Source organism: Dermochelys coriacea, chromosome 17, assembly GCF_009764565.3.
Source record: "Dermochelys coriacea isolate rDerCor1 chromosome 17, rDerCor1.pri.v4, whole genome shotgun sequence".
Classification (NCBI taxonomy): domain Eukaryota; kingdom Metazoa; phylum Chordata; order Testudines; family Dermochelyidae; genus Dermochelys; species Dermochelys coriacea.
The window spans coordinates 11,091,824-11,111,963 of NC_050084.1; the positions used below are offsets into that span (position 1 = coordinate 11,091,824).

The 20,140-nt window shown below is 43.3% G+C and overlaps 1 long non-coding RNA gene across 1 annotated transcript; it reads left to right on the forward strand.

Moving 5' to 3' along the window:
* The first annotated feature begins 250 nt into the window (after positions 1 to 250).
* On the forward strand, positions 251 to 4,951 carry LOC122456986. The gene is made up of 3 exons (XR_006276221.1): positions 251 to 606; positions 1,089 to 1,384; positions 3,671 to 4,951. It is a non-coding gene; the product is annotated as an uncharacterized LOC122456986 (long non-coding RNA).
* Positions 4,952 to 20,140: the final 15,189 nt, after the last annotated feature.

Consider the following 20,140-nt stretch of genomic DNA (forward strand, 5'->3'; position numbering starts at 1 on the left):
ACTTAGTAAAGTACTTTGAGTTCTATGGCTAAAAAGTGTTCCAGGAGAGCTAAGCACGATCATCATCATATTTTAAAACTAACTAGCATGTATCCACTCAACCAGTCAACATTTCTCTCTCCATTTGCAACCTCCTTTATAGGTGCCACTCTTTCCATTGTACTCCAATAACCCCAAATTCATTAACCTCAATTAATTCAATTGCAAAGCCTACCATTAATGAAACATGGGCCTACACATCAGTGTTTGACAAGATCAATCAATAGATGTTTTTAATATTTTCAGCTACTACACCTAAAAATAAGAAAAGTGTTCATGAAAAAAAAAGAAAAGAAAAAGAAAAGCCACATACAAAGAATCAGGCCAAACCCACATAATTACTCTTAACTTAAGTGGTTCTTGCCTCCTAAAATACCAGCACACATTTATAATTAGCTAATAAACTACAAATGAATAATTACCTAGCACAAAGGGAGAAGGGAAGGAGGATTTAAAACATTACTCAGACACTTCAGCTTGTGCTGAAGGGGAAAACTAAGATCACCACAATTGCAAATTTACTCTGGTTTCCAAGGGTGCAATTTACATCTTTTACACAAGACCCAGGTCCGATGTAAACCCCAATTAAGCCATGTTTTGAGTGGGACTCAAATGGAGGGGCAGAGGTCTGGTGCTGGGCCTAGTTATAACCCCAAATACATAGCTCAGAAATACATGGGGTGAAATCCTGGCTCCCCCAGAAATCAGTGGGAGTTTTACCATTGAATTTTAATGGATCCAGGATTCACTCATGATGTGCTAGTGTACAGTTTGAAGGCACTTTCTGCAGAGGAACTGTGTATTAAAAAAAGGAAGCAACTCTTTCATCTCATTGGTATGAGCTGCCATGATAGGGAGAGGAAATGGAACTACTTAATGTGATGTCAACATTGCCATAGGATAAGTGTTTTCTTTGCAATATAAAAACCATAGTATAAACAATTTAAGACATATTGAGTGACTAAGATATGATGCATATAATCCACAGGGATCGTGTAATACCATAATACATGAAGGAGTATTTGACACTAAGCATAATGAATTTTCAGCCAGAAGAACTTGACTGCAAGTGCCCAGTGATGAAAAATCTTCTCTGGACATTGGGACAACACTGCAATGCAGCTACAACACCTGCTCTGGCAGGGTACACAGACCTCTTTAGCCGGTGCAGACCAAAGAGTGGGTGTAACTGGCTGATGAGTGCATGTGGGAAATGACTGCATCTCCTGCTGCTAGTGCCACAGGGAAGTTAACAAAGCTGCGGGCAGTATTGCTTTTCCAGCAGAGTTCCTCTGTCTTTGGGGCTCTCTCGAAGGGAGGTTCTGAGTTGATACAGGCTGGGGAAGTCCCTCTGCTCCATTGAAACCATGAGGCCACTGAACAAGGAAGAGCAGCAGGGTCTCCATAAGGAGGGATAGGTCGGTGGTTTGAGCATTGGCCTGCTAAATCCAGGGTTGTGAGCTCAATCCTTGAGGGGGCCATTTAGGGATGTGGGGCAAATATTGGGGCTTGGTCCTGCTTTGAGCAGGGGGTTGGACTAGATGACCTCCTGAGGTCACTTCCAACCCTGATATTCTATGATAAGGATCTTTATCTCTGGAAGATTTCCTACATATATGAGGCCTGGGGGCAGAACCATGCAGTTAGGGAAGGAAAACCCTGCCCCAGAATAATTGTTGAGGAAACTCACACAGAGTTATTCCATATGCAGGGAAAAAAATCTAGGCTTCAGCAATCCACTAACACACATATCAGTGTGAGGCTCTGTCTACTCTAGGAGCACTAGACTGGTATCCTATGTGAGCAAAGCACTTCTAGTGTGGACACAGCTATTCTGACAAAGCTTCACTTTGTTAGTAAAAACCACTCCCCAAGAGTGAAACAAGCTATCCTAGCAAAAGTGAGCAGTGCTGATATAACTATGTCTGTACTAAGTGCCAGCAAGGCTAGGTAGGTAAGGGATCACACCTCTTACCAACAAAAGCTAAGGCTGCAGAAGTCTAGTGTAGAAATGGCTTAAGTTATTTGCTGCTCCTGTTTTTATTCATGATACCTTACTGACCACCCCTCCCCCTTGCCCCCCCACAATGTAAGGTATATAGTATTAAGATAATTCAGATCCTACAAAACATTTTTAACTCCCCCGCCAACTCTTCTGCTCATAGGAGGGATTTAATAAAACCCCTCCAACTCTTTACCTGATTGCACATACATTTTCCTAAAGAAACGTACGGAATAAGGAGACTCTGTATTTTATATATTCTGTACTTAGTGTCAACGGAATATTGTCTCATGATGCATTTCCAATGGAGCACCACTCAGAGAAAATAGGATAATGGTAAAAGAGAGGAGCCCGCCTTAGATCAACAAACATCCTGAGAAGTTAAATTGACCTTCCGCTCCACACTGAAGAAGGGAGCATCTAGCCTTGATGTTGCATTCCGGGGGGGGGGGGGGAGCAGTGATTATGGTCAGGACCAGCTGTTCCAGCAGCACCCACCAATGCTAGCGAAGAAAGAGATGGAGAGAAGAGCACCGGGATGAATAGCTAAGCTACTCTAAGGACTGCCATGTCAGCCTGGGATTCATGCCTGAAGCAGCAGTGGCTTTATTACATGGCTAGACACTGATCCTGGAATTAACTGTGAATGAGTGCATGAGCCCACAAAGAGCCCCTCTGATTAAAATGGGACTCCACTCAGGCACAGAAGTCTGTCCACACACAGTCAGTTTCAGGATCAGGGCCCTAATCTGGTGAAGGAACAGCAGCTTGCTCTAGCTCGGTGCACAGCAGGGCTGCCTGGCTCTTTATAAAGATTGCAATCATTTGCCTCTCTTCACCTATGCTCGTGCTGCCTAGTGGATACAGCACTGGACTGGGACTCGGGGGACCTGCATTCAATTCCTACTTTTACCACTGGCCTATTGAGTGACCTTGGGCAAATCAGCCACTACTCCGTGCCTCATTTTCCCCATCAGTAAAATGGGAGTAATGATACCTTTGTGAAGCGCTTTCAGATCTACAGATACATTGCTGTAAGAAAGATGCAGATATTGTTAATTCTATATTTTCCAAAGTGGCTAGTGATTTTGAGTACCTCCGTTTTAGGATGCCTTAAGGAAGCCTGATTTTTAGTACTTTCTCCAAATCAGGCCTCTAAGATGTATCAAGTTGGTCCCAAGATTTGAGGCATCCAGAACCACTAGTTACTTTCAAAAATACAGACCAATGTGGTTTTTTTTTTGAAAGACACATTCAAAGGTCAAAACATTTTTAGACTATAGTAAATGTATCCAACTAGAAAGGACCATCTGTCTACTCTCTGAGAACACTGGGCTAAATCCTTAGCTGTCATATGTCAGCCTAACTGTGTCTTCAATGTGCTCACAATGATTTACACCAGCTAAGGAGCTGGTCCAGTATGACCGTCCATCTGCTGGGACACAGTGGGCCAGATTCATTCCTCATGTAACTCCACTGAATTCAGTGGAGTTACACCGAGGGATAAAGGCTCATTCTGTCCCAAGAACACATTCCCAGCACTCTTGTGTAAAGGGAATAGAAATGTGGGAGGGAGGGGGAAGAAACATTCTTAACACTTCAGATTGATAGTAGCTTTGTTCTCATTAGCAGGGAACAATGTAAAGACTGTCCTCTGAAGAAGAGCCAAGCATGAGAAGATATCGCTAAAAGACAAGTAGCGGAGTCATATTTCCGTAGATACTTAACACCTGTAATTTATCAGTGAATGCAGGACGGAGTGGACATGGTTGTACATGTTTTACCACAGTGAGTTAGGAATAAAGAATTATTTCTTTACTTATGGTTTTGAGTAAAATAAGCACTTTGAAAATTGAAGAATTAGGTGACATCTACTTCTGGAGACAAGGTCAATCCATCCTAATGTTAATTAACCTCTACATCCAATTTTACTAACTGTGTTGAAAACACAGGTATATCTTCAAGGCTAACTGAAACAGTAGGTGGCAGTGTGTTCTACAACACCCAAAACACTCCCTGTGCCGACTGGATTTTCCCAGAGTGAATTTCAGATGTTATTTCGCCCTCTCCCCTCTGCTTAAGGCCCAGATCCTCAAGTGTATAAACTGGCATAAAAACACTACATTTACACCACCACCTGATAATCTGAGCCCAAAGCATATCTAAAAATCTGTGAAATCACTACAGTCCTTCTGAAATAAACAGATTAAGCAGATCCTCAACTGGTGTCAACTGTAGTTAATGGAGCTACATGCAGAATACCGGCTGAGGAATCTGGCCCATTATTTTTAAGAGGTAAAAGAAGTGAAGCAGGCAGGTATATTCGGCTTTCCTCTTTGTGATGGTGATGGCCTGATTATGCAGTGACTGCCTTGTGAGAGCTGTTTTCCCTCGGGGTAGGGAGCAACTTAAAAATGTTCAACTGGTAATATGGTCATAAAGATGTACTTGTGCAATGAGATGAACTGGGTGATGCATCACTACTCCTTTCAACTGGGGATTAAATGAACAACACTCCCAGAGGACATTTGGATACTACATTCTAATATTGCTTTTCGGAGAAGTTGATTTGGCTGGATCTGTTCAATTCTTACCCCCTCAGTACTATCCTTGATTGCCATTTTCCTGATAACTTTCTGTTTAAACTCATTAACTGGAACACCCCATGCAAAAAAATACAGAAGGAGCAGTAAATCCAGTCTCTCTTTGTAATAGGATTATTTCAGCTGCTTATGCTATGTGGACCACGCTAAAATGCCATTTCCATGTTAACTCTATCATATAATTACTGGCATTGGAACAGAACTAATACAATTGTTTACAATACACTATATATTATATTAATTTTGCCACATGAGCCATGACTACTGTACTGTATTTCACTGCATTATAGGCTGCTTTGTGCATTTTATAACTGCAGTTTCAACTTTTATTTCCAATTTTCTCTATGGCAGGTCTCTGAAAATTGGAAATCTGCTCTTAAATGAGCATGGAAAGTTCTTAATCGTTAAAAGAAAGAGCAAAGTATTCAAGCTGGTTTATTTTCAAACAGCTCCTATAATACGTTTGATCGTGAGACTTTAGGACTTATGTTTACTGCACTATTCAACTACTTCTCGTTATTAGAAAAAATAAAGTATTACTACAGCAGTTGTGTATTTTGAACCTATTCAGGCATTAGAAGAGATTAGGCTGTTTATGGGTATGAGGCTTTAGCTGCTGTTCTCCTTATAAATCCTATTTTTTTAGAATTCTATTATTTGGTAGTTTAAAATTAGACTGGGCTGTAACTTACAAAGAAGTTGTCATCTGAGGGGTTTTTTTGCTTCTCACTGCTGTTATTTTCCTTTAAAAAGCTTTTGTAGATCAGGAGAATTAACAATGACAGGGTTTTTTTGGAAGATTGGGGCTGGGGTATAGTTCAAAATATATCTGGTGTAGCTGGAGTGAAAGTTACCCCCTTTGCACAATCTCCAATTGTGTGGGGAACTAACAAGGAGTGGGCACATAGAATTTATTCCTCTAATCTCTGAGTAGACTGCATTGTAGCAATGCAGACTTTTGTTGCCTCTGCTCAAGGCTGTGTGTTGAATAGTACCATCTGCACTTCATACACAGGGCGTGGGTTGAGTCACTGGATCCATGTAAGCGTGGCACTTCTGTCCCATACTTTGTCCATCGTCATTGTATCAGGTAGAAGGTATTGCACATACCCTTCCAACCCTACACAGGGGAATAAGTGGGGTGGAAGGCTTCACTAGAGAGCCTGACTCTTGCTTTTAGCTCCAGAGATTTCATGTTCAATCCCTGTTGTTGGCCAAGATGGCAGCTGTCTCATTAGCATCTGATGTCCATTCAGCAACTAGTGTGAAACAAATGAGATGGGTCTCAGCCCAGTTCCTAGTGAACAGCTGCCCACATCACTAAAAACAAATAAACCACGTAGCGGCAATTAGCAGCCTTGCTGGCCATCTTAGCAGCATGTTCCAGGAGTGAATGATCATGAATACTGAATGACCCTTTTGCCTCAAGAGTCATGTCCTTCTAAATCAGGGGTCTCAATCACGTGGCCCACGGGGTTCTTTCGTGCGGCCCGCCAAGCTCCCTGCGCCCCCCCTCCCGCGTGCCCCTCTGCCTACCCCGTGGTGCCGCGAGCCCCACACCGCTCCCTGAAGCGGCCGGAACCATGCCCCTGCGGCCCCGGAGAGGGGGGAAGAGGGGTCCGCGCGTTACTCTTGTTTCCAGGCACTGCCCCCCGCAGCTCCCATTGGCTGGGAACGGGGAACCGCAGCCAATGGGAGCTTCGGAGGAGGTACCTGGAGGAGCAGCAAGAGCAGCACACAGAGCCGGGTGCCCCCAGCCACCTGCAAGGACGTGGTTCTGGCTGCTTCCTGGAGCAGAGCAGAGCAGTGTGGGGCCAGGGCAGGCAGGCAGGCAGTGAGCCTGCCCTGGTCCCGGTGCGTACTGCTGCCACCCCAGAACCGCCCTGGGTAAGCGGCGCCGGGCCGGAGCCCGCACCCCAGCTCCCTGCCCGCCCCCTGCCGCACCCCAATTCCCTGCCCTGAGCCCCCTGCTGCATCCTTCACCCCTCATCCCTCCCGCACCCCACACCCCAACTCCCTGCCCTGAGCCCCCCTGTTGTACCCTGCACACCTCCTGCACCTCAACTCCCTGCCCTGAGCCCCCTCCACATCCCGCACCCCTCCTGCTCCCCTGGGGGCATGGAGGGGCGGGGCGGGGCCTCATGGAAGTGGTGGAGTGGGGGCGGGACAGGGGGCAGCAAGGGTGAGGTGTCAGTGATGGGGCCCTAGGGCCAATGCACTAGTCCTCATGTGGTCCTCATGGTCATTTGAGTTTGAGACCCCTGCTCTAAATCATGGTGGCAGCACATTGGTAAAGCAGCTTGGGGAAAGTAACCATGCCTTACTTTCTCTGTGGGGGCAGGGCCGACCCACAACATTTTGGCACCTGAGGCGGGGAGCTCAAATGATGCCCACATGCCCCCTCGCTTGGGCCAAAACTTTGAAAGGTCTCAGTTCTGCCTTCTTCCTGTTCTACTCCTCTCATGGTACTGCTCTGCTACCTACCCCAATAAAGAAGAACTAACAATTTAAAATGTCTTGTTCAAAAATTTTAAGTAACACTTAACTTTCAAAGGCCTGAACAGCAAATGTACCATTTCTTGTCTGCATAGTAAACACTGGCATTTTTATATGTTTGAATAATCAAAGTGGTGCTTTCCGTGCCTTCTTGGCTGCAAAGGTTTTAACTGCTTCCTGAAGGTCCACAGTCTGGGACAGCTCATGCTTTATTGAGATGGTTGCAAGGCTGACCAGCCTCTCCTGAGTCATTGTGGAGCGTAGATGTGTTTTTATTAACTTCAGCTTGGAGAACTGCGTTCTCCACTGGCAACTGTTACAGGAAGTGTTAGAAGTATGCACAGAGCAACAAAAGCATTTGGAAAGAGGGTGGTCATCTTACTTGATAACACTTAACTTTCAAAGGCCTGAACAGCAAATGTACCATTTCTTGTCCGCATAGTAAACACTGGCATTTTTATATGTTTGAATAATCAAAGTGGTGCTTTCCGTGCCTTCTTGGCTGCAAAGGTTTTAACTGTTTCCTGAAGGTCCACAGTCTGGGACAGCTCATGCTTTATTGAGATGGTTGCAAGGCCGACCAGCCTCTCCTGAGTCATTGTGGAGCGTAGATGTGTTTTTATTAACTTCAGCTTGGAGAACTGCGTTCTCCACTGGCAACTGTTACAGGAAGTGTTAGAAGTATACACAGAGCAACAAAAGCATTTGGAAAGAGGGTGGTCATCTTACTTGTGAACATATATTCCAGAACAGCCTTTGGAATCGATCCTGCTGAAATGTATCTAGAAAGGGCTTTCAGTTCATCACCTAAATCACTTGCATCAATATCGTGCATGTCATCATGTGTCAACACTGTCTCTCGTGCCCTGCATTGCTGGTGTAGGTCTTCTTTAGGTATAGTGAGGAGTTTTGGAATATCATACAACATCCCAAATATACTGCTGTGTTCCTTGAGCTGCATGAAATGTTCTTCAACTGACTGTATTGCACTATCTAGCTCCTAGTTAAAGAATTCAACTTTGAATTGTTGTTTGGGGTCTCTGATGGGATTATCCCGTGCCTCGTAATCAAAATGTCTTCTTCTGTGACTCTTGCATTCTTGAATGGGTGGGAAAATAGCTTCTATGTGAAGTTCCTCTGCCAACTTCTGTGCACTCTTCAGAACATTTTGAAATTCCTCATCTGACCAGTAAGACTGTAGGTATGACTTTGCTTTGTCCAGTTGTTCCATTGTTCCAGATATATCAAGGTCAACACCTTGGAGTCTCGTGCTTACAACATTTATTTCAAACAGTATGTCATGTCACAACATTAAGCCACATAGAAATTTGAAGTTATGTACGTTTCTGGTAATTCCATTTCCCTCTGCCACTGTTCTCCCACAAACAATTCCTGTCATAGCATTATCCTCCATAATGGCAACTATGGCATCATCTATCTTCCCATCAATTTGGTGTTTGATAGGCTTTATTGCCTCCACCTGACTTCCCATCGTGTGGCACTCAGTGGTTTCAGTGTCAGAGAGTATGTTCCCAAATGTTGCTTCAAAATTTGTCATTGATGAGTTGATGCAGATAAAAATACATAGATGCTTTGAATTACATTAAAAAATTCAGCAGCCTCACCAGAAGCTGATGCTGCGTCACTGACCACCAAGTTCAATGAATGAGAACTGCGTGGGTCAAAAAAAGCTCAAGGATTTAACTCTCGGATCTGTGTCTGCACTCCTGTGTTTTTTCCTCTCATGTTGGCACCATTATCGTAGTCCTGACCTCTCATGTCAGTCATCGCAATTCCCGTATCTTCCAGCTTTTTAAGAAGCACATTTGTTATACCTGCTCCTGTAGTATCATCAATGTCAATACAGTCTAGAAAATGCTCTCTGACAGTCACTACTGCAGGGACATTCTCACTAGGTTCTGTTGTTGTTACAAAATGCACCGTTAAAGTGATTTGTTCCATATGGCTGGTGTCAGGTGTGCAGTACAAAATAACAGAGTAATATTTTGCTGACTTCAGATCTGCCACAATCTTCTGTTTGACTGTTGTTGCCAGTAACTGTATGATCTCATTTTGAATGGTTTTTCCAAGGTAGTGATGTGTGTACATTTCTTGGGTGGTGATTCTTCTTAGATGCTCCTGGAGTACAGCATCAAACTCAGCCATCAGCTCCAGAATTTTAAGGCAGTTTCCATTGTTTGGCACATACAGCTGATCTGAAGTGCCACGCAGAGCTAGGTTTTGGGTAGCAAGCATTCTCACAATGGCAATGAGCCTTTTTAGAACATTTTGCCTGTAAAGAGACTCTGATGCAATCTTCTCTTGATGTTGATCATCTATGGTGGCCTTTAACCTTAGTATCATCTCAAGCTCTTTCCACCTGTGGAATGCTCTCTGGTGATTTGCTGCCTTCTCATGGCATGCCAGATTTCTAGCCAAATTTTTCCAGTCCTTTGTTCCTGTAGAACCAATGTGCGTGGAACATTAGACTGGAAGAGTCTGCAACAAAAACAGTATGCAGCATTCTGGGTTTTTGAGTACATAAGCCGTGGCCTTTCCACTTTGTTACCATTGGGGATTTCACGCTAATAATGTGTTGGATGGAAACGTCTATTTTCATTGTCTTTGGGGAACATGAAGTTTTTCACTTGCTGTGGCCCATGTAGTACAAGGAGGTGCCTCAGGCTACTGCTCAAGTGGGTCCACAGCCTGGATCATCTAGACTTAAGGAACTAAACTCAGCATCAGCTGTTTCTTGTACCTCCACCACACTCTTCTCTGATCTACACTTTTCTTCAGGATCTGCATGGTTACATCCATTTGAGATGGAGATATGGATGCTGCAGTAGTTGCGGGGTCACCTGCACTCTGACTAACTGGAAGATCCGGCATCTCCTCACCACTGGGGCCGGAAGGCTCACTGTGAACATTTGTGTCTATGTATCTCAGGAGAGCTCCTTCCTGCTTAGATAGAAAAGCTTCCTTTGCTTTCTTTCTTTTTCTGAATGCTGTCCCAGAGGGGCGTTTTCTTCTTTCACTCATGACCGCAGTTCTGTGCCAGCTATAGTGGCTCTCAACACTCAATTGAAGGGGACAAATAAGCAGGCTGGTAGCAGGGACTGAGTGAGGAAAGATATCAGCGTCTTAAGGGCCTAACTGGCTCCTACTACTTCAGTGGATTGCCTATTCTCTTCAGGTGGGTTCAGGGAAGCAGCAGGAAACAGGAAGCTCCCTGAGAAGCTGGTGTTAATATGTCCAGGCTCCTGGGGGTGCTAGAGAGGCTCCTCCTCCTCTCTGGCCCTGCAGCTCCTGCTGCTTTCTGTTATTCCCTCTCACCTATCCTTCTGTCAGCCTGTTATGTCTCTTGTGTCCTCCTTCCTCCAGCATAGCTCTCCACCATCTGTGTGCATCTCGAGCAGAGAGAATCCATATGCACCAGCAGCAGACACAATTTTCTACACTGTGGGTCCTAGTGGCGCCCCCCCCCCACAGTCTGGCACCTGAGGTGGCCGCCTCAGTTCGCCTCATGCTAAGGCCAGCCCTGTGGGGGAGTGAAATTAACTTTGTGCAAAGGGCCAGTAAAGGGCCTCATTGCCACTTAGGTATTGCCCTTGTTTTGATTCTACTACCCACAGGGGTGAATTGCTCTCAACCCAGCTCAACAGAAGACTTCATTCTCCAGAGGTGTCAGTCTTTCCCAGTAATAAAATTACTCAAAAATCAGTGCTGAGGAGTGAAGCACAAATGCAACAATATCTGCTCTCTCTCTAGCCACTGAATTTAATTAACCTCCCGAGCCTGACAAAAACAGAACTTTTTTTTTTGTCTAGAGTGGGTTTTCCCCAAGCACAGCTTTGCTCAGGAGTAAATAAAAACCTATCATTAAAACCTATTATTCCCATCTCAGTGCAAATAATGGCCATACGTGCTATAACAATATGTTTTGTCACACATTGGATTTTAGGATCTCATTAGTGACACCTGTCAGAGAAACATAGTCCTGAAAAAAAGACCAAGAGCCATTCAATGCCTGCACTTAACTCTTCACAGTTGCTTCCTACCAGCCCCTGTCACTCGAAAGCTCCGGCAAACCAACACTGAAATGACGTCTCAAAATGAACCGGAGCACGGAGCTTGGAATGAAAGCCCCTCAGTGTCGCATTTAAAAGCGATGGACCTCTCTTGGAAGATGCAATCAATATGTGAAGGAAACCAAAATGAAATTGACAATAGAAGAAACATAACTAGCATTCACAGAGAGGAAACAGAGATGAGCAAACAAGGAATTCATGACATCTCAACTTGAATGTAATGCAGAATGATGAAGACAAGGGCTGATGCTACTAGCATCACACTTTCAAACACAGAATTCTAAATTGCAACCTTAAAAATCATGCTAATTATGAATGAATATTACTGCCTCTGTAAGCATAAAAAATTGACCCAAAGTCAGGGCCGGAAACTCCAGAGAGCTCAGCTCTCATTTAGACACTTATTAAGTTTAGATTTTCAGAAGTGCTCAGCTGCTCCCACAGTGACAGATTTTCAGAAGAGGTCAGCACCCAAGATGTTGATCTTCTTTGCAAGGCGAGTGTGATTTCAGGTACTGAGTTCTTCAGAAAATGCTGACCTTCAATGTCCACTTATTTGCCACAGTCTGACATATCACACGTGTCCCAGATCCGGTGGCACAGTTCTCAGGAGCAAAGCTGCAAGTTGCTTCAGTACTTGCAGGATCCAGCCCATGATTTATAAAGCCCTGGGTGCGTAGGGGAGGTGATTTCAGCAGGAAAGGAGCTATCCCCATTCAAAGCCTTATTAATAGCTGGACAATGCATCAATTCTCCTAATGGAAGGCAGTAGTGAAACATTTCAAAGTAACCAGCTGACCACTTCCCTGTTCCTATGTGAATGCCACCCTTTGGGACTGATCACAAGCCCACTGATGCCAATGGGAGTCTATCTACCAACAACAACGGGACTGGGTTAGGGCCTCTGTGGATAAGGGGAAAAAGTATCTTTTCTCAGACATACTGTACTATTTTACAAGGCTGCTCTGGCAACTTGAGTATGAAAAGAAGAACAAACATGGCTGAGCCTGGCTGTATGTAGTTGGTGGCTGTAGTAACCTACTTAGTAACTAGCTGAAGGGTGCAGGGAAGGAAGAGAGGATGGCCCAAATCCTCAGAGGTATATAAGCTCCTAACTCCTATTGGGAATCAGGTGCCTAAATACCCTTGAGGATCTGGGCTGATAGTTTTCAGGTTCTCTGCAGCAAGCCAAGGGTGCCTGGTCGCTCCCTACTGTTCATGGCTGGGGGTGAGTGGAGGGGCAGGGACACCACAAAAGGATTTGTACTGATTAAATTGATAGCATAACCATCTCACCTCCCCACCCCCCGTTAGAACAGTAATAGAGCTTTCTGCAAAAGTTGATGTGCTGAGGAATGAGCACTGCCTGTCCACACCTGCCCACAAACAAGGAAACTGATGTGGAAAAGTTTGCTCTGAAAAGTGTAGTACTGTACTGCTTCCAGACCAGTCAGGCAGCAACTGTGTTCCCAGAATTAAACTGAACATAATGAGATGCAAATTAGATAGGCTGTGCAATCATTGCACATATTATTAAAGATAGATGGCACTTGTTTATTTCAGTTTCTCAAGGGCACTGGGAAAACTCAGAAAACATTATGTTTCCACTCCCTAAAATGAAGGCACAGTGTAATCATTTGCCAGATTGTCAAGGAGTTATAGTATTTTCCATAAAGTTATAAATGGTAGCTTCTTTTGTACAAGCATAAATAAAGGGTACCCCCTAAGGGCCAGTCCACTGATGTCAGTAGAAGTTTTTTCTTTCACTTCAATGGGTTTTGGATTAGTGACTCCAACAGGCATTGGACTAGCCCCATAAGAACAGGTGGGAATTTCCATATATCCAACCTCCGCCTCCCCCAAGTCCCTTTCTTTCTTGTAATACTACAGTAGTACCCAGTGTTGACGGTCTCCTACCCTTCATTTGTTTATATGGGTGACAAGGACAAATATGCGAAAGCCTGAGCAGTTCAAGACTTTCTGTGCCCTGCAACATACTGTGGACCGTAACCTCCTAAATCAGGAAAAGCTCCCCTGAGAAGAATGGCATAATGAGATAAGAAAATCAGAACCTGAGCAGATCACAAAAAGTGCAACAATAATATATCTATAGAGCTACTTATTTGTGCCCAGTTAAGTAATTTGCTTTCATATCGTTAGGATGACCATTGTTTTCTTTATGAGATCTCCTGCTGCACATTTCCCCCATAGCACCTCTTGGGAGTCCAACGGAATGATGCCTGATCTTTTCAATTGTGGTTTTAAGAATTTTTGGCCCCCAGGTCCTTTCTCTAATGTGGGGCTTCAGTGCAGTGTAGACCTTTTGCTGGCCCTCTGGATTGCTGTGAATTCTGCTGTGGAAAAGGGTTTCACCCTACTGCCATTAAGGTCTGTTGAGTTTCCAATGGCTACAACATATGCTCCATGCTCTAACATAATGAGCCAGCCCCAAATCACATTTTCTGATGCATAATTGATACTAAATATCTTCATCTGCTGAAATATGAATCCATTTTGGAAAGTGAGCATTGAAATTGGAAGCTGCTTTATAGTCCATGTATTCTTTTTAAAAAGGCTATAAACCCATCGAGCAATATGATAAATTAATGCAAAAAATACTTTAAGGATGCAATCAGTTTGATGTATTTTATTGATCAATTTTTTTTATTTTTGTGTGTGTGTTTCATCAGGAAATGATTCCATTCCTTTTCTTTAGAACCCAGTGACACAACTGCTTTTCATCATTTCAAAGTGTTTCCCTTGCAATTAAATATTAAGAGGAAGTAGTTTCTCTTTCACCTCAGGCCAATGCATTTGCAGTGCTTGGATAGGCATTTCATTATTTCAAAATAAATATCACTTTCAATCAAACATTGATTTTATATGAAAGTGGAATGATTAGGCATGCTTTATTTTTTCTCCTCCAGAATAAAAGATAGATGAGTAGCACAGGGGTCATTAATTTCTTCACAGCAACCCAGTTTTTCTTTAAAAAAAGAAAAGGAGTACTTGTGGCACCTTAGAGACGAACAAATTTATTAGAGCATAAGCTTTTGTGAGCTACAGCTCACTTCATCGGATGCATTTGGTGGAAAAAACAGAGGAGAGATTTATATACACACACACAGAGAACATGAAACAATGGGTTTATCATACACACTGTAAGGAGAGTGATCACTTAAGATAAGCCATCACCAACAGCAGGGGGGGGAAAGGAGGAAAACCTTTCATGGTGACAAGCAGGTAGGCTAATTCCAGCAGTTAACAAGAATATCAGAGGAACAGTGGGGGGTGGGGTGGGAGGGAGAAATACCATGGGGAAATAGTTTTACTTTGTGTAATGACTCATCCATTCCCAGTCTCTATTCAAGCCTAAGTTAATTGTATCCAGTTTGCAAATTAATTCCAATTCAGCAGTCTCTCTATTTTCGACGTCTCAGACTCAAGGAATATTTCCAACACACCTCTGACCAACATATTAACCCACAGAGACCTTCCTGCCAACACTACAAAAAGAAGGATTCTGGGTGGACTCCTCCTGAAGGTCGAAACAGCAGCCTGGATTTCTACATAGACTGCTTCCGCCGACGTGCACGAGCTGAAATTGTGGAAAAGCAGCATCGCTTACCCCATAACCTCAGCCATGCAGAACACAGTGCCATCCACAGCCTCAGAAACAACTCTGACATCATAATCAAAAAGGCTGACAAAGGAGGTGCTGTCGTCATCATGAATAGGTCGGAGTATGAACAAGAGGCTACTAGGCAGCTCTCCAACACCACTTTCTACAAGCCATTACCCTCTGATCCCACTGAGAGTTACCAAAAGAAACTACAGCATTTGCTCAAGAAACTCCCTGAAAAAGCACAAGAACAAATCCGCACAGACACACCCCTAGAACCCCGACCTGGGATATTCTATCTGCTACCCAAGATCCATAAACCTGGAAATCCTGGACGCCCCATCATCTCAGGCATTGGCACCCTGACAGCAGGATTGTCTGGCTATGTAGACTCCCTCCTCAGGCCCTTCGTTACCAGCACTCCCAGCTATCTTCGAGACACCACCGATTTCCTGAGGAAACTACAGTCCATTGGTGATCTTCCTAAAAACACCATCCTAGCCACTATGGATGTAGAAGCCCTCTACACCAACATTCCACACAAAGATGGACTACAAGCCGTCAGGAACAGTATCCCCGATACTGTCACGGCTAACCTGGTGGCAGAACTTTGTGACTTTGTCCTGACCCATAACTATTTCACATTTGGTGACAATGTATACCTTCAAATCAGCGGCACTGCGATGGGTACCCGCATGGCCCCACAGTATGCCAACATTTTTATGGCTGACTTAGAACAACGCTTCCTCAGCTCTCGTCCCCTAATGCCCCTACTCTACTTGCGCTACATTGATGACATCTTCATCATCTGGACCCATGGAAAAGAAGCTCTTGAGGAATTCCACCATGATTTCAACAGTTTCCATCCCACCATCAACCTCAGCCTGGACCAGTCCACACAAGAGATCCACTTCCTGGACACTACGGTGCTAATAAGCGATGCTCACATAAACACCACCCTATATCGGAAACCTACTGACCGCTATTCCTACCTACATGCCTCTAGCTTTCATCCAGATCATACCACTCGATCCATTGTCTACAGCCAAGCGCTACGATATAACCGCATTTGCTCCAACCCCTCAGACAGAGACAAACACCTACAAGATCTCTATCATGCATTCCTACAACTACAATACCCACCTGCTGAAGTGAAGAAACAGATTGACAGAGCCAGAAGAGTACCCAGAAGTCACCTACTACAGGACAGGCCCAACAAAGAAAACAACAGAACGCCACTAGCCATCACCTTCAGCCCCCAACTAAAACCTCTCCACCTCTCCAACGCATCATCAAGGATCTACAACCTATCCTGAAGGACGAGCCATCGCTCTCTCAGATCTTGGGAGACAGACCAGTCCTTGCTTACAGACAGCCCCCCAATCTGAAGCAAATACTCACCAGCAACCACACACCACACAACAGAACCACTAACCCAGGAACCTATCCTTGCAACAAAGCCCGTTGCCAACTCTGTCCACATATCTATTCAGGGGATACCATCATAGGGCCTAATCACATCAGCCACACTATCAGAGGCTCGTTCACCTGCGCATCTACCAATGTGATATATGCCATCATGTGCCAGCAATGCCCCTCTGCCATGTACATTGGCCAAACTGGACAGTCTCTACGTAAAAGAATGAATGGACACAAATCAGACGTCAAGAATTATAACATTCAAAAACCAGTTGGAGAACACTTCAATCTCTCTGGTCACTCGATCACAGACCTAAGAGTGGCTATACTTCAACAAAAAAGCTTCAAAAACAGACTCCAACGAGAGACTGCTGAATTGGAATTAATTTGCAAACTGGATACAATTAACTTAGGCTTGAATAGAGACTGGGAATGGATGAGTCATTACACAAAGTAAAACTATTTCCCCATGGTATTTCTCCCCCCCCACCCCACCCCCCACTGTTCCTCTGATATTCTTGTTAACTGCTGGAATTAGCCTACCTGCTTGTCACCATGAAAGGTTTTCCTCCTTTCCCCCCCTGCTGTTGGTGATGGCTTATCTTAAGTGATCACTCTCCTTACAGTGTGTATGATAAACCCATTGTTTCATGTTCTCTGTGTGTGTGTATATAAATCTCTCCTCTGTTTTTTCCACCAAATGCATCCGATGAAGTGAGCTGTAGCTCACGAAAGCTTATGCTCTAATAAATTTGTTAGTCTCTAAGGTGCCACAAGTACTCCTTTTCTTTTTGCGAATACAGACTAACACGGCTGCTACTCTGAAACCAGTTTTTCTTTGTGGCTCAGACATGCAGAAGAAATTTTTGTGTCCCCTTCCTAGTATTTCGCTCTCTTTCATGAGGGCATTCTTTTGGAGGAGCGGGCAAGATGAAAAGGATCAGCACCTTCAGCAATTGTTCTATGGTCCTAGAAGAAATGGGAAAGAGGAACGCTTTTGGTTGGGATGTGGAATCTGGGTAATATTTGAACTTAGAAAACTCTGAGCTAGATTCGCTGTGGCTTTGCAACTTGTATAGTATAGTATAATATAGTATAGTATAGTATAGTATAGTATAGTAATGTACCACTGTGCAAAGTAAGAGAAGTGAGAGTATAAAACATTACCTTTTGAACCTGGTAGCGTTTTACAGCTACTTTTGCACCCATTTTGCACTTGAGTAAGATTGAGATTTTCAAGAGCACCCAAGGGCTTTTCTACGTAGAGAAATAGCTCCGGATAGCTACTCCACACTAGCTCCCCCTGTGGGCACACTTGTTTTGCACTGAGTACCTTTGTGCAATTTAGCTAACTCCATTTCGGAAGTGGGTTAAGCTAATCCACAAACCGGCACTTTTAGTGAAGAATAAGTATCTAGAATGAAGGTGAGTATGGAATACATATTGTCGAATAAGCTATGGTGTGAATTTAAAGCTCAATATCATCCCCACGTAGACAAGCTGTGACAAAACCCATTAAGTGAGTTTGGAGCCTCACTCCCATTGACTTGCAATGGGAGTTAGGAAACTGACATGTGTAGGTTCTTTGAAAAATCCCACCCAAAATGATTCTACAAAGTAGTGGAGAATCTGGCCCACTTTCTCTGTGCTCCCCTCCCCCCGCCCATGATTCTCTTCAGAAAATCAAATAAAAACAATTGAAAGTGAAATGAAGACCCAGTGTCCTTCTTCTGAGTCATATGATTAGTGACTATGGTGATGAAAGCCATATACATTCCTAGATTTATCATAATGCTCCAGAACAATTGTATTAAATTCTTTTGAAAGAACCAAATTCACTCAATTAGTCCTAATAAATGAGTAAAGTGATCTGATTTCAGCTACACCACTGAAAATCCAGGAGTAACTCCATAGATTCCTATAGAAGCTACATGACAGACACTGGAACTATGTCAGTGTACATCAGCTGATTATCTGGCTCCACACACATTAATCTGAAGGCAGAATGTTGCCCTAAATTATCAGTGGCTGAAGATTTTATCCTGCAGCTACAGAGTAACTCTTTGCTTATATTTGGACTGTAATTTCTAATTTAACAAAAACAGGAAAAGAAGCACTTCCCACAGATCAATTCATTTACATTTTTAGTAGTGGTGCAAAGTATTTAAAAGTCATTCCCCTATACTGGCATTCCACTGCTATATAATACATGGTTACGTATACGGAGGCTGGGACTGAAATGTGATTCAGTCAGTGACCCAACAGATTTCTAGAATACTGTGAAATATGTTGCTATGGGACTTTTATGGCTTTTTGTCCTTGTTCTGTACCTTTAATGAGTCTGCCTATATGTAGGGGAAGGTTTGTTTTGTGAAGCAGCTTGGATGTAGTATGTTGCAGAAGAGACACCCACATATTAAAATCGACAGAGAGCTTACTTCAAGATACAGCAGGTCTTTTGGCCACAAAATCCAAGTGACAGAATGGCCTACAGCCTATTAGCAAACCAACTGCTGTGTCTCTCGAGTACCAAACTGTGCCTATAGAGTGTTGGTGGCACCTTTCCTACTTCTGTAATTATATGCGTACTTGCAGTATATTATTGTCACTAGACGTCCGTGTGCCAACTAAAAGTTTATCCCTGATGAAACAAGAGATGAAAAGCTGGAGCACAAACTATGGGCAAGCCTGTGTGTCTGCATTTGTTCTCTAATATACTTACAATTAACAAAAAGTCGGATTCTATATAGCATGAAAAGTTTCCTACTGATCACCTGCACACTGCACAGTGGGAAGGTCAAGATTTTCACATTCCCAGCCTACATTTTCCTAAGCTTCAAGTTCATCCCATTATTCTTAATTAAAGCCTACTGGACAGCACTCTTGGGCTCATTTTACCCACTCTCCTAATAATAAAAAATACATTGAGGCCAGGTCCTCACCTGGTAGAAAGATACTCACTGAACTTAAGTGGAGCTACATTGAATTACAGCAGCTGAGGGTCTCACCTCAAAAATTCAAAAATTCTCTCATGAAATAAATATTTTATTTTAGAATTCTTTTATGGAACCCCTCTGGTTACCTCTTTGTGCTACTGAACACAGAATATTCATATTTACTCCATAAAATGGACACTTCATTTATTCATTGATAATATAACCTTTAAGTTCACTAATTGTATAGCTAATTCAATTGCCAATATTTTAAGCAAATATGATGAAAGCATTAGTTCCTTCTTTAGAGCAATTTTATCTTGATTTACGTAGGGTTGCTAATGCTGACTGAAGGCTAGTTTTCCTTCTCTTCATATTACATTTTTACTTTATAGCACACAAGTGAAAAAGGCTCACAATATCAAACGTAAAAACAACCTGACTTTCCAGACTTTTGTGCCGCATGTCAGCATCACATGAATGCCATGAAATCCCAGAATAAGCCCTCTAAGTATCTTCTACAGATCTTTAATTCTCTTGCATATCTAATCATTTCAAATCTGGCTCTATAAAAGCCATCTAAGAAGAATGAGAGACATGAATACTGATGGTAAGTTTTGCATCTAAATTATGCCTTAATCAGTTAGTTTCAAATGAAGTGCAGTCTTTCGTCCAGGCTTCAAGTTTCTTCAAGGACACAACCACTGTGCATAATGGAAGGCTCTGAGCCCTAGCCTTTCATTTGTTGTGCACCCAAAATTGCCTGCTAAAGTCAAATGGGAGTTTGGGACATTCAAAAGGTGTCAGGACGAACTTTGATCAGTTAATTTCACCCCTATGCAGAACAAGGCTTAAGTAGAGCATAGGTCTTGAGCTAGCTCCTGCACTGGAGTGAATTTTGCCCTGTAAAACCTAACAATACTATTTAGTATAGG